General features: G+C 43.5%; 1 protein-coding gene across 1 annotated transcript in view; it reads left to right on the top strand.

Annotated features, from left to right (window-relative positions):
• HNRNPA2B1 (heterogeneous nuclear ribonucleoprotein A2/B1) overlaps window positions 1-9,790 on the top strand; it is a 473,571-nt gene extending 463,781 nt beyond the window's left edge. Inside the window, exon 11 of the mRNA XM_084896373.1 lies at window positions 9,778-9,790. The gene's annotated coding sequence lies outside the window, so the exon portion shown is untranslated. The remainder of the gene's footprint in view (window positions 1-9,777) is intronic.
• The last annotated feature ends 2,621 nt before the right edge of the window (window positions 9,791-12,411 follow it).

Genomic DNA, 12,411 nt, shown 5'->3' with positions numbered 1-12,411 from the left:
TGTTTGCACATCTGTTTTTATTAGAATGTAAGTTCTAAGTGCCACAGGACAATAGCATAAATTGTGTGTGTGTGTGTGTGTGTGTGTGTGTGTGTAAAAATTTTGAGTTCTTTATGGCAGGGACAGTTTCTTCCTGTTCATAGAATTTGTTAAATATTTATACTGTAAAACATATATTAAAATGTAAAGCACAGTGTAAAACATAAAGCATATAATATATGCTCAAAGAGGAAAAAGCTCAGGAAACAAAGAGTAAACTACTTTAATCATCTGTAAACTCACCACTGCTAAAATTATACAAATGGGGGGGGGGGTGGCAAAGGTAGGTTTACAGTTGTGAGTATGCAAAACACAGTCTATTTTTGTATTATTATTTATTAATTATTGTATTATTTTCCACGTGAACAACTATTTTTGCCCCACCCTGTATGTCCTAGTAATATTCCGATGGTTGGAGGATGTATTATTTCTCTTTATATTGTCCATATTTTATCCTGTATATTACTTGGTAATAATATACTGGTAACATATTGTAAAAGGCTGATAATTTCAGAAGATGGTATACTCCCACTTCCCTTTCTGTGTCTTTATCGTAGACCAGTGGTTGGCAAACTCATTAGTCAACAGAGCCAAATATCAACAGTACCACAATTGAAATTTCTTTTGAGAGCCAAAGTTTTTAAACCTAAATGTCTTTCGTGTGGCTCGCGAGCCGCAGTTTGCCGACCATGGTCCTAGGCCATCTCTTCTCCCCCGTTTTTCACCTTCAGCACCCCACAGGCGCTGCTTCTCCCCCGTCCATGTCCATCCCCCACCCGCCTTCCCTCTCCCGCCACTTGGCTGCCTTCTCTACCTCCTGCTAAAACTTCCTCAGAACAGCTGACCTTGTTTAGGGCTTGGGAAGAAATCTGAATGACAATATTCACATCAATATAAATGACAGGTGGTATCCTAGCACCCATCTCCAAGCTGCTTCATCACCGATATTGATTAACCCCAAAGGATGCTTCACTGAGGGACTTTCAAGCAAAACAGTATCACAAACTGTACCCATCATCTTTGGCACCTGTCTGAAAACCAGCTCTTCCTATTCAACAAGACCTGGAACTCCAGCCTTATTCTGTCTCCTCCCTCCCCCTGACCACTCCACCCACCCCACCACCCAGCCCCACCCCTGCCAGGTCCAGGAGTGTCGGACTTCCTTCCCTGCTCACTGTGCAGGGACCTCTTCCGTGCTGTGGTCACTGCCCCAGGGTGGCTGGCACTGAGCTCCCCAAGATGCTCAATGTCCTCCCAGGCACTCCTGGCTCCCTCTGCTACTCGTACCAACTCACATTCTGACAACATTTCAGTGATCTTCCTGAAAATAGCTCAGACCATGTCCCTACTGCCTGCAGAGGGAAGTCCAAATGCTAGGCCCCTGCACACCTTGTCAGCCTCATCTTCTGATGTACTTGGTTTTATACACACTGCGGCATAGCCAAGCATGTGGGTTCTCTGTCCCCTGTGCTTCCCTTCAAACTTTCCCTGGTTCTTGCTTTTGTTCTGTCTTCTCAGTCGGAACACTTAGCCTTCTTAGCCTTCTCATGCGCATTTGCATCTCAAGGCTTGCAGTTTGCTAGGTACTCTTCTCATTAGTTTCTTTCTTTCTTTCTTTCTTTCTTTCTTTCTTTCTTTCTTTCTTTCTTTTTTTAAAGAATTTTTTAAAAATATATTTTATTGATTTTTTTTTATAGAGAGGAAGGGAGAGGGATAGAAAGTTAGAAACTGATCAGCTGCCTCCTGCACTGGGGATGTGCCCATGACCAAGGTACATGCCCTTGACCGGAATCGAACCTGGGACCCTTCAATCCACAGGCTGATGCTCTATCCACTGAGCCACACCGGTTTCAGCTGTTCTCATCAGTTTTTCCATATTAACTCATTTAACCCTCAGACCAACTCTAAGATACTATTACTATTACCATCCCTATTTTAAAGATAGGGAAACTGACTTGCAGAGTTAATCTCTCTGATGCCTATTCAAATATCCACATTTTTACCACCTGGCGATAAGAAAATTTTTGTGATACTCTTTGCTTCCACTTCTGACAAATGTCTCATACACTGGCCGTGATTAAGGGCCAAATAGAAGAAGATTAGCAATCTTGATCACATTCTCTCTTAGCATAGGATGATCTTGGCTTGCAAAGTGCATAGCACAGATTTTACTAATAAATGAAGAAATGGAAGATGGTGCACACTTTTTCTTGGATTTCACTGAGTTTACTGAAACCTTTTTTCCCCTTTTTATTAGAAAATACCCAGTCTGCTGCAAGTGCATTTACTTTTTTCCACATTTAGACCAACATTCTCAGATGTTATGCAGGCTTCACAAACACATCAAGATTTTTAAAAATTTCTTTATTAATTAAGGTATTACATGTGTCCTTATTCCCCCATTACCCTCCTGACCCCCATTCATGCCCTCACTGCCCCCCGCCCCCGTTGTCTGTGTCCACTGGTTATGCTTATATGCATGCATACAAGTCCTTTGATTGATCTCTACCCCTTACCCCCACCATCCCTTACATTCCCTGAGGTTTGATGTTCTGATCAATGTTTCTCTGTCTCTGGATCTGTTTTTGTTCATCAGTTTATGCTGTTCATTATTTTCCATAAATGGGAGAGATCATGTGATATTTATCTTTCTCTGCCTGGCTTATTTCACTTAGCATAATGCTCTCCAGCTTCATCCACATTTTTGCAAATGGTAAGAGCTCCTTCTTTTTTTTTTACCGCAGTGTAGATTTCCACTGTGTAGATGCACCACAGTTTTATTTTTGCTAAAATTTTCAGGCAATTAAGCAGCGTGTGATTGTAGGTCAGACAGATGCCTCTGTTCTATCACCAAGCACATTCAACAAATATTGGCTTCCCCTCTTTGTTCTAAAAGATGTCATAGCAGCTGTTATTGTTGGTAATTTACCACTATCATCATTATTATTAACACATTAGTTTCTTTTAATGCTCTCTGCTTAATTTGCTTTGCTTGGTTCTATATTCTATATTCAAGTTGAATCAGCTTTGGGTTTACAGTCAACAAGGAGTGACATATTGTGTCACACCATAGATGACCCTCTTAATGGACATTAGCCATTGTCCCTGGAAAGAACCTTATCAACCATAGTATTGTTAATTCCAATGGGTTTAGTGAAAATCTCTACTACTTTGTCTTCTCTGGCAACTTCTCCTTAAGTATTTTGAGTACAGAATCGGGCTGCTGGAAACACTAAAAAGAGAACTTCTCCATTGCTTGCCCATTCAGAAAATGCCAGGTCCCATGAGCCCGGGCCAGCCTCGGTCCTCACTGCAATGACACCTGGAGGCAGAGCTGAACGTGCGTTGGCACCACATCTGTCCACCAAGACTTTGATTACACAGAGGGGGCTTGATTCTATCAAGATATTCACTTGGCACTTTTTATCCTCAGTCAAATGCCTTTGGCAGGGAAGAAAGACTGAGCCAACCCTGAATAATAAAACAGTAATAAAAATGAGAATCATTATCATTGGAGTCTCTGGATTTGATTCTCAACAAAGAAAAATGCATAGGAAGTGCCTTTGAGGAAGAGCCAACATTCCAAGGTCTACCTTTGTCCTCCTCCCAAAGCCCCCCTGGCTGATTCTTTGATGTTCATGGGGGAAATCCTTTATAGGGGCCAGATCCTCTCCCACCGCAACCCCCAAGCCTTATAATAAGAGCAGGCCCTTCCATTTGCGCGGTGCTCTTGGCTGACAAACCGCTCCCACGCCCTGGGCTCCACCTCTGCAGCCAGCTCGAGAAAAAGAAGCCTCGGCATTTTCTTAGAACATCGATTCAGCCTCAGTCCTTGGCCAGCCATCTTGCCTAAGCCTAAGCAAGCCCACACTCCCAACAAACCTTGTGCACCTTGGGATTGCCCCAGCAGCCATTGAGGCCGTGACATATCTCTCATCCAGGTGGCTCTGAGCTGACAGGTTGCCTGGCCAGTGGTAGGAGCGAGGAGAACCCTAGGGGTGAAAGGAACAAGCCACATGGGCCAGGGCAGGGGCCTCTCCCCATGGCTTCTGTGTTTTGCACACCTGCTGGCTCATGTTTCCAAAGGCAGCTGACAGCTGCTGCCCCATAGGTTCCCTGAGTCTGGAAATAAAGGGGCTGAAGCCTCACAGTTTCTATTCATGGGTTTCAACAGCTGTAATCCATAAGCAACAAGGAGTAGCAGGGTTTGGGCCTCATGGCCCAACTGTCCTCCCTGCTTCCTTGCAACCTGGTCCTCCATACAGTTCTTCCTGTCAACTCTCTTTTATTGGAAAACTGCATCTTGCAGATAGAAAAAAAATAAAAAGAGTTCAAAGTTGTATGAAAAGAAAAAGAAATACATTCCCTTCCTCCCTAGAGTCCCCCTGCCTCTTGCCAAAAGTTGTAATTGTTAATGGTTTCTTGTGTATTCTTCCAGGACTATTCTACACATATACAAAGAAAAAAATATATCATATGGAATATATAATACATGCATATTCTATATAAAAAGTTCTTCTTAATAACATAAAATAATCAACCTGCATCACTATAAAACCAGAAATGAGATTGTATGAGACTACTCAGCATCACTCAGAGGCCAATATGGGCCAAATTCCTCATTAGCTATAGGACACTCGTGTGTTAAAGTTTTTCAAATGACAAATTCAATATACATTATGCACTTTTTTTTTCTTTTTTCTTTTTTCTTTTTTTTGCTAAGACTAACAACGTGAATACTCTTTTCTGATCAATGTAATTGCTTCTTCCAAAGGAGCTCTTATCAACCAACTTTTAAAACGTTACAAATAACAATTTCTGAGACCATAATGGCTGCTTGTAAGTTTGTTGTTGAGCCTTGGCTTAGAAAACAACTTTCATCTTGCACATTGGGTAGGAGTGCTGTGGAGGAACCTCCTTTTAGCTTCATGCCAGTACGCCAGTGTACTTCTCTCCAGCCAGGTCCTCCAGGGACTCCTAACGTCAGAAGTCTTGGGCTCTGTGACTGGCTTCTGTCCACCGGGAAAGACTCTAGGACCAAGCAAGCACTGAGTCCTGAAACTAACAGCTAATATTCACGTGGAACTCCCCTGTGCCAGGCACCATCCCACAATCTCAAGTGCATTTGCCCAGGAGGTAAGTACGCTGAGTAGCCATGTTTTACAGATGAAGAAAATGGGTCTTGGCGAGGTTAAGTTACTGGCCCAAGATCAAAGCTCTGCTCTAGTAAGTGGCACAGAGGCTACACTATGATCCCAGAGCTGTTAACTCCTTGAATATTCACTTTCAAGTGGATCTGGAGTCCCATTCCCTGCATTTACCAACCTTCCCAGCAATCCAGCATGTCTTCCTATGCATGCCATTCACCCAGCCAGGAAGGCATCCCTCCTCCCCCAGGGAGGCTGATCTGGCCTGGCTCTGAGTTCCTCACTCAGTCCCTTCACATGTGAACTGATGCCTCTGGATATAAATTTAGTATCTTTGGGATGTTTTGTGATTTATTTTTATAACTTGTGATGTGTATCAGGTTTTGCCCTTGAGGACTGACTGGCATAGGTGCCAAACCTGTCTCAGTGACTTGGTGCCAATAGAAAGAGGTGTCCCTTGTGGTCTGAAGGTCATCCAGTGACATGGTGAGGGTGAGCTCCATTCCACACCTTCTTGCTGCTATGGAGTGAACGTACACTTTGGAAATCAGATAAGATATTTCATCCTCGCTTAGGAAGTGACACATTCAGAGGAAGAAGGAAAAGTCTTAATTCTGGAGTGTGGGCTGGTCCTGGGCAGTGGATTGTGAACAAAGGCTGCATTGGGTCTCATTAGCATTCCCAGCATGGGCTGTGCTACCAAGAACCCAGAAACGATGCTCTTACCTGGGGCCTCCTGCTCTTGCACCCCAGAGAATCTTTGCCTTTTACAGAAATATATCTCCCATATTCGCAGGCATGTTCCAGAATCGCTGTGGCTGTCGAGGTGTGAGATGAGAGCGCCTATTCCCATGGAGCCCGCCATTTCTGTAATTCCTTTCACCTCTCTGTTACTCTCAGTGCTTAATATTTATCACGGTCTCATGAGGGTGAAAGAGCAACAGAGACTGTCCCTCCAAAGAGGAGACAAGGCAAGCAAGCGCTGCCACATCAAAAACAACGGAAGGTCACATAGAGCCGCTGACATATCACAAGCAGCAAGTTGGGGCTGTACCTGATTTCGGGAGAATGGCTTCATCGAATCAAATAGCCTCTACTGGTGGCCACTAATCTCCATGTGGCTCCTGTACTCTGTGCAGGGCCCAGAAGGTGGCTGCTCCACATCAGCTTTTCCTTCCAGAGCCAAACCCTGTCTTTATGAGACAATGTTGTCACTGAGCAGGTTGAGAAGAGATTGCACGTGTTAAGTGGGCTGGATCCCACCAAGCAGGAGACAAGAACACAGACTGACTAAGGCTTTTAGTCTGGTCTGTGTCCCCAGCATCCCTTCGTTTCTACCACATAGAGGAGGACCCACAGGGATGGTCAGGGAAACCTGCCCGCAGCCAGCCCTGCAGGTGCTGTGGGCTGTGTCCTGGCAGAGAAAGGCCAGGCTGGGCAGGGTGGGAGGGTAGCTGTCAGCTCCCTTTTTTGTCCCTAAGCACTGATGGGAGGGAGCATGGCACGGCATGCGACGTATGGGTCATCCTTCTGACACACCAGAGAACTTTTCCACTTCCAGGGCAACTGCTTTGTGGAGTCACTGGCTGCTGAGAATCAATGAGAAAGAAAGCGAAGAGAAACCGGGGAAGAAAGTTCTGCATTTGCCGCCTTCCGAACTTTTTAGAGGCACAGCATCGAATCAGATGTTCAAAGTCTCCTGCTGGGTCCTTCAGAAGAAACGGCTACTTTCCAGCACTTTCAGGAAATATTCCACAGAAAGATGGGGTAAGACACTGTCCCCATGTATCTGCTCAGGGCTCCCGACCTCCAAAACTACCCCCACACAGCAACCTGTTAGGGACTGAATTGGTATTGATTTTCAGACCCAGTTCTACTCATTTCTCTCTTACAAAGATATTATAGGTTTCAGTTTTGTCTTTATTGGCTTATTTTCAAATGTCCCCTAAAAGCAATACTTGTCTGAGGTTGATGATGCCGCCATCACTCTGTTTCTGAGCAAAGCCCAGTTCCCTTGCCGAGAAGAACCTCCCCAAACAGGACCGCAGCTGATCCCCTTCGGGCCAATTTGACTTTCTCACAAGAGCATTAAACTCCCACATGGATGCAGTTAGGGCTCTTTGTCTTTTTTTTTTTTTTTTTTTTTTTTTTTTTTACAGAAAACACATGTAATTATAAAACCTCAATTTTTAAAACAATTGTCCATCTTGAGAGATGATGCAGCATCGGCATTGTGCATTCTTACAAACGGAGGCCAATTTTCTCGCTGAAAAACCCTCCCCTTTTTCTATTTCATCCTTCATTTCCCGCTTTGTGGAGGTCACATTCTACTGGCACAGCAGTCACCACTGCATTCGGATTCTGAAATGACACATCTGTGTCTAATGGTGGCGGTTTACACAAAGAGGCTGCGAGCTCATTAAAGAGAGCGATCACTGTACAAGGAACACTTATGGCCACTGGCATAGGGCTGTCTTGATATTATCATAAATCCAGAGAGATCCTCTAATTCCACACTCGGTACTATTACACATGTGCTATCTATCATGACACCAGAATTAATGGGTCCAGGTACGGAGCCTAATAATCGAAGCATCATAATCTGCAGTCCCAACGCTAGAGACCGCGCTGCCCCTGTCAAAAGTCTGCCTCAAAAAGACTGCCTGGCCCTGGATGGGAATGAGAACAGAAATAAGCCCCCCTGCAGCAAGTTTTGGTTTTGGAGCTAGAGCTGGAAACGGTGAAACGTGATGCACAAATCCGCCCCTATTCCTTGGCATTCTCCCTCCTGCGGTTGTTTTTGCCTTTATGGCTGGTCCTCCGAAAACCATCCATCAGAAGGCGTGTCAATCAATGTCATGAGAGATTTGGGAAACCACCTTTGTCCTAAATACCGAACCAGGCCCCTTGGGACGCCGAGCCTTTCCAAATGTGAGGCGGCCCTGGATGGCGGTGCCGGGAGCTGGACCTCCATTTCCTCGGCGGCCCGGTTTTGTTTTCTTCTGGCGACGGGAAGTGGCCCTCATAGTCCTAATATAAATTTATGAACTTTGCACTCTGAATTGATGCTATAAAAACAAAATAATTTTCAGACCAAAGGCCACGTATGTGTGGTTTTGACAGCCCTGTGCATCATCGTGCGGGCAACGATTTTTCTTAATATCAGCGAGCGAAACCAAGTTCCGTGTGAGTGATGTTGCTATTACGTGGAACCACTGATGGCTGTGCCCAGCGCGGTGTGATTTCTCTTCTGGACATTGGCTGCTGTCTCTGCCTTATATGCATCCAGGCACTAAAAAAAAAAAAAACAACCCTGCAATTTGACTTCAGCCTCAGGTTGCCCTCCCGGCATTTACATGTCCCAAAACTTCCAAGGGAAATAAAACCGTCTCAGAGACGAGGCCTATCTATTTTGGATCACCAGAGCATACGAATGATCCAGGTGTTTATCTAACTCCTTATTTTCCTCCTCTGAATTTAGACGCTTGGAAGTTAATTTATTGGCATGTTTAACCTTTTGCACTGTCTAAAGATGCAATTTATAAAATCCCTACCAGCAGTAACCTCAGCGCAGTCAGGTGGCTTTCAGGGTTGCTTGTTCATTGTAAATGCCAAGTCTTTGGTCTTTTTTTTCCTTTCTAGCTCCACAAGGGGAAATTTAGCATTTGTACTTTTTATTCAGGGCTCTAATCACTGGAACAAACTCGAGAAAAGAAAACAGACTAGAGGAATGAGGAATAATTTACAGTTAAACCCATGAAGATGAAAGGAGGGAATTAATGGCTTAGCAAAGTTCAGTTTGACCCGCTCCACAGTTGTGTTGGTGTCCTGACAGAACCAAATGTCGCTTTAACCCACTGCAAGCTGCCCTGGAACTGGCACATGGCCGCTATTTGGCCGTAAGTGTGGGTTCAGTCTCCCCTCCCCCTCCTGCATCTCTGACACATAAAGGAAGATAATGCTGGGAATCTGAAGTCGTTTTTCCCTGCCTGGCTTTTTAAAATCCCCACCGAAGGATGGTTGGATGGATAGATAGATAGACAGAGAGATATAGACAGATATAGATATAGATGATATAGATATAGATATAGATATAGATATAGATATAGATATAGATATAGATAGAGACAGAGGCATAGGCATAGACATAGACATAGACATAGACATAGACATAGACATAGACATAGATATTGATAGATATATTGTAGATATGCTGCTAGATATTGATATAGACCAATTGATTTTAGAGAAAGAGGAAGGGAGAGGGAGAGAGAAAGAGAAACACTGACATAAGAAACATGAACCTGTCGCCTCCCATACACACCCCATACACAGCTGGGCATCAGACCTGCAACCTTTTCGTGTACAGGATGATGCTCTAACCAACTGATCCGCACCAGCTAGGGCTCCCTGCCTGGCCTTTTCTTTTTTAAACCTGCTCTCTGTTTCCTCCTTGTATGTCATGTTATTTTTAAAAATTGTGCCAAGTTCCTATACATTTGCTCACTTTTTCCTTCACCGGTTTGCACATTCATTTCCTTGTTCATTTTTTCAGGGGACCATTCTTAAGTTCCAAATACACCATACGCAGGACAACATGGTCGGGGTTTGGGAAAATGGCAGCGCACTGGAGTAAGTTAGCCGTGTGCTTCCTTCTGAGACATTAGAATTTAAAAGTGGACATAACCATACATACAACGTTGAGTATGTTGGGTATGACAAAAGTTTATGAACAAAATACTACGGAAGTTCCAAGAAGATAATACCTTTACCTGGTGAGAAGCTTTAAAAAGATTTTGAGAGGACTCAGGCTTGGAATTTGTTTGGCAAGATGGAATAATTTTCAAGAAGCAGGAAGTATGATAATGGGAGCAGTCAGTAGGAAAGTAGGAAGAAGATGGCCCAGTTGTCAAGGGGAGGGCAACTTCCCGTTGTACATGGAGCTTAAGGCCCCAGATGGAGGGCTGGAGGAGCAGGTGGTGGTGGTCATGCAGTGACTGTCACCTGCAATGTCTGGAGTGGGAGCCCGTCAGAGAGATGCTCTCTTATAAATGCCTGATAGATTTCATTTAGAATCATAAGGTTTTAGAGCTGAAAGGGAAGTTGAAAATCTAAGCCACTCTACAGATAAGGAACCTGAAGTCCAGACAGGTCAAGTTACCTGTCTGGGGTTACATATCCAATTACAGACAGAGCCTAGAGCAGAACTCCTTGGAGTCAGCTTATTTTTTTTTTTTTCTTTCCAGCTTAGCAGCAATAGAAATCAGTAGAAAAGAGAAAATAGTCTGAAAAGCCAAGGCTAAAAGACAGAAATAAAGCCACATGGCATTTTCACTCCTGATTTGGGCTTGTTTTCTCAGTTAGGAGAGGCTTTCATGGTTCTCAAGCCTTCAGACCCAACTGGGACGATACCCTCAGTTCCCCTGAGTCTCCACCTGGCTGACTGATGCTCTTGTGATGTGTCCTTCCCCCATAAGGCAGCAGCCTCTGCATCAGATGTTCCCAGTTCAATCTCGGCTCTGCCACCTGCTACCTGTGACTCAGTTAGCCTCCCTGTGCCTATTTCCTCACCTGTAGAACAGGGAGAATAAAAGCTATCCCATAGGGTTTTGTAAGGATTTAAGAAATGAAAACAAAACAGCACATGGCATATAGTTAGTGCTCACTAAGATCAGGTGTAGACTTTGATCTCAGGGTGCATACAGATGATGGTTCTTAATATTTTTGCCTTTGGACCTGGTATCTCGTGGCACCCAGTCCACTTCACGGATGGGGTTTTGAGATGTGGATCATACTGTCTTTGCTTCTCATCCCTGCCCTTTGGGACCTTTCCCTTATTTTTCCATCTCTCGGTGACCCTAAATCATAATCATTGCTACAAATAGAGACCTGGGCTGATTCTCTCACCATGACCAACAAATTCTAGCTTAGAGATCTCAGAATCTCAGACATGTTAGGGAGACAAAGTTGCTTGGAGAATATCTACTGCAAACATTAAATATTTTGCTCTTTTATGAAGGTAACCAAAAATTATATGTGCTTTCAGTAGTAAATTCAGAAAGCCAAGGAAAGATCCCCTTTTCCTGAGTTTGCATGGCAGGTAATGTCGTTTCATTCTCTGGACCCCTCTTCCCATACACACACCAATTTTTACAACCCTCTCTTATAACATTCAAGGTTGTGCTGTTCCTCCATGTTCCCCGAGACTTAAACATTCAAGGAGAAGGCCTCCCTCCTATGCATCACTGTGTGCCCTGCATCTGCCACCTTCATTCACGAGTGGATGTATGACTACATTACTGACTAATTATGTGAAGAAATGAGGGGGTGAGTGAATGAATGAAGAAAGGGGGGAATAAGACAAATAATTATTTTTTTTCAACTCAATCTTATCCTATGGTGCCAGATCACTTGGGACCAAAATGAAAATCCTAACTATAAGTCAGGCTAGATTATATGTACACATTTTTTTGACTTGCATTGAAAATTAAGCACTTGATAATGACCTATTTCATTTTTATGAATGTGTAAATTAGGATAATAAAATCTGAAATTAAATTCATACCAGTGTCAATTCAGCCATAGTCAGTTTTCTTTGTTATAGCCTTCCTAGGACACTCAACTCAGGACTGCAATTCAATATATTTTTACATTTCCTGGGTTATCTCTTTCCCTGTGTTAACCTTTTCATGGAATTAAAGGACTCCTTGCACACATGATGGAATGATCCTAGGTTAGATATGATAAATAAAGAAGTAGACTCACAAAGCATGCCTTTGAGGACCTCTGCTAGAAGAACTTACACTAATCCTGTTCTGTGGTTTCTCAGGAATTTCGTCATAATTAGCTCATATATAAAGAGCTAATAACACATAAAGAGCTAATAAAGCATCTGGACCTAACCAAATTCCTATATCCATTCATAATTTGTAGGAAATACAGAGACAAAGAAATATGGGAGTGGGGTCAGAAAAGTTACAATGGCAGAAAACTCTACAAGGCAAAGATTGGTCCTTCAAAAAAAATTATGAACAGAAGATGACATAAACCGTATAGTTAAGGCAGAAATTTCAGATGAAGACTAATGTCCTCAACTTTTTCAAATTGTAAAATAAAATATGGTATATGGACCATGTGGAATACAAAATCTAAATAGCCCATGTAGTTGGACATCCCTCGAGGGGTCCCAGATTGGAGAGGGTACAGGTTGGGCTGAGGGACACCC

Source organism: Pipistrellus hanaki (genome assembly GCF_964339955.1).
Source record: "Pipistrellus hanaki genome assembly, chromosome: 10".
Lineage (NCBI taxonomy): Eukaryota > Metazoa > Chordata > Mammalia > Chiroptera > Vespertilionidae > Pipistrellus > Pipistrellus hanaki.
The sequence above is the reverse complement of the archived record's forward strand: the minus strand, read 5'-3'. Positions and strand labels throughout refer to the sequence as shown.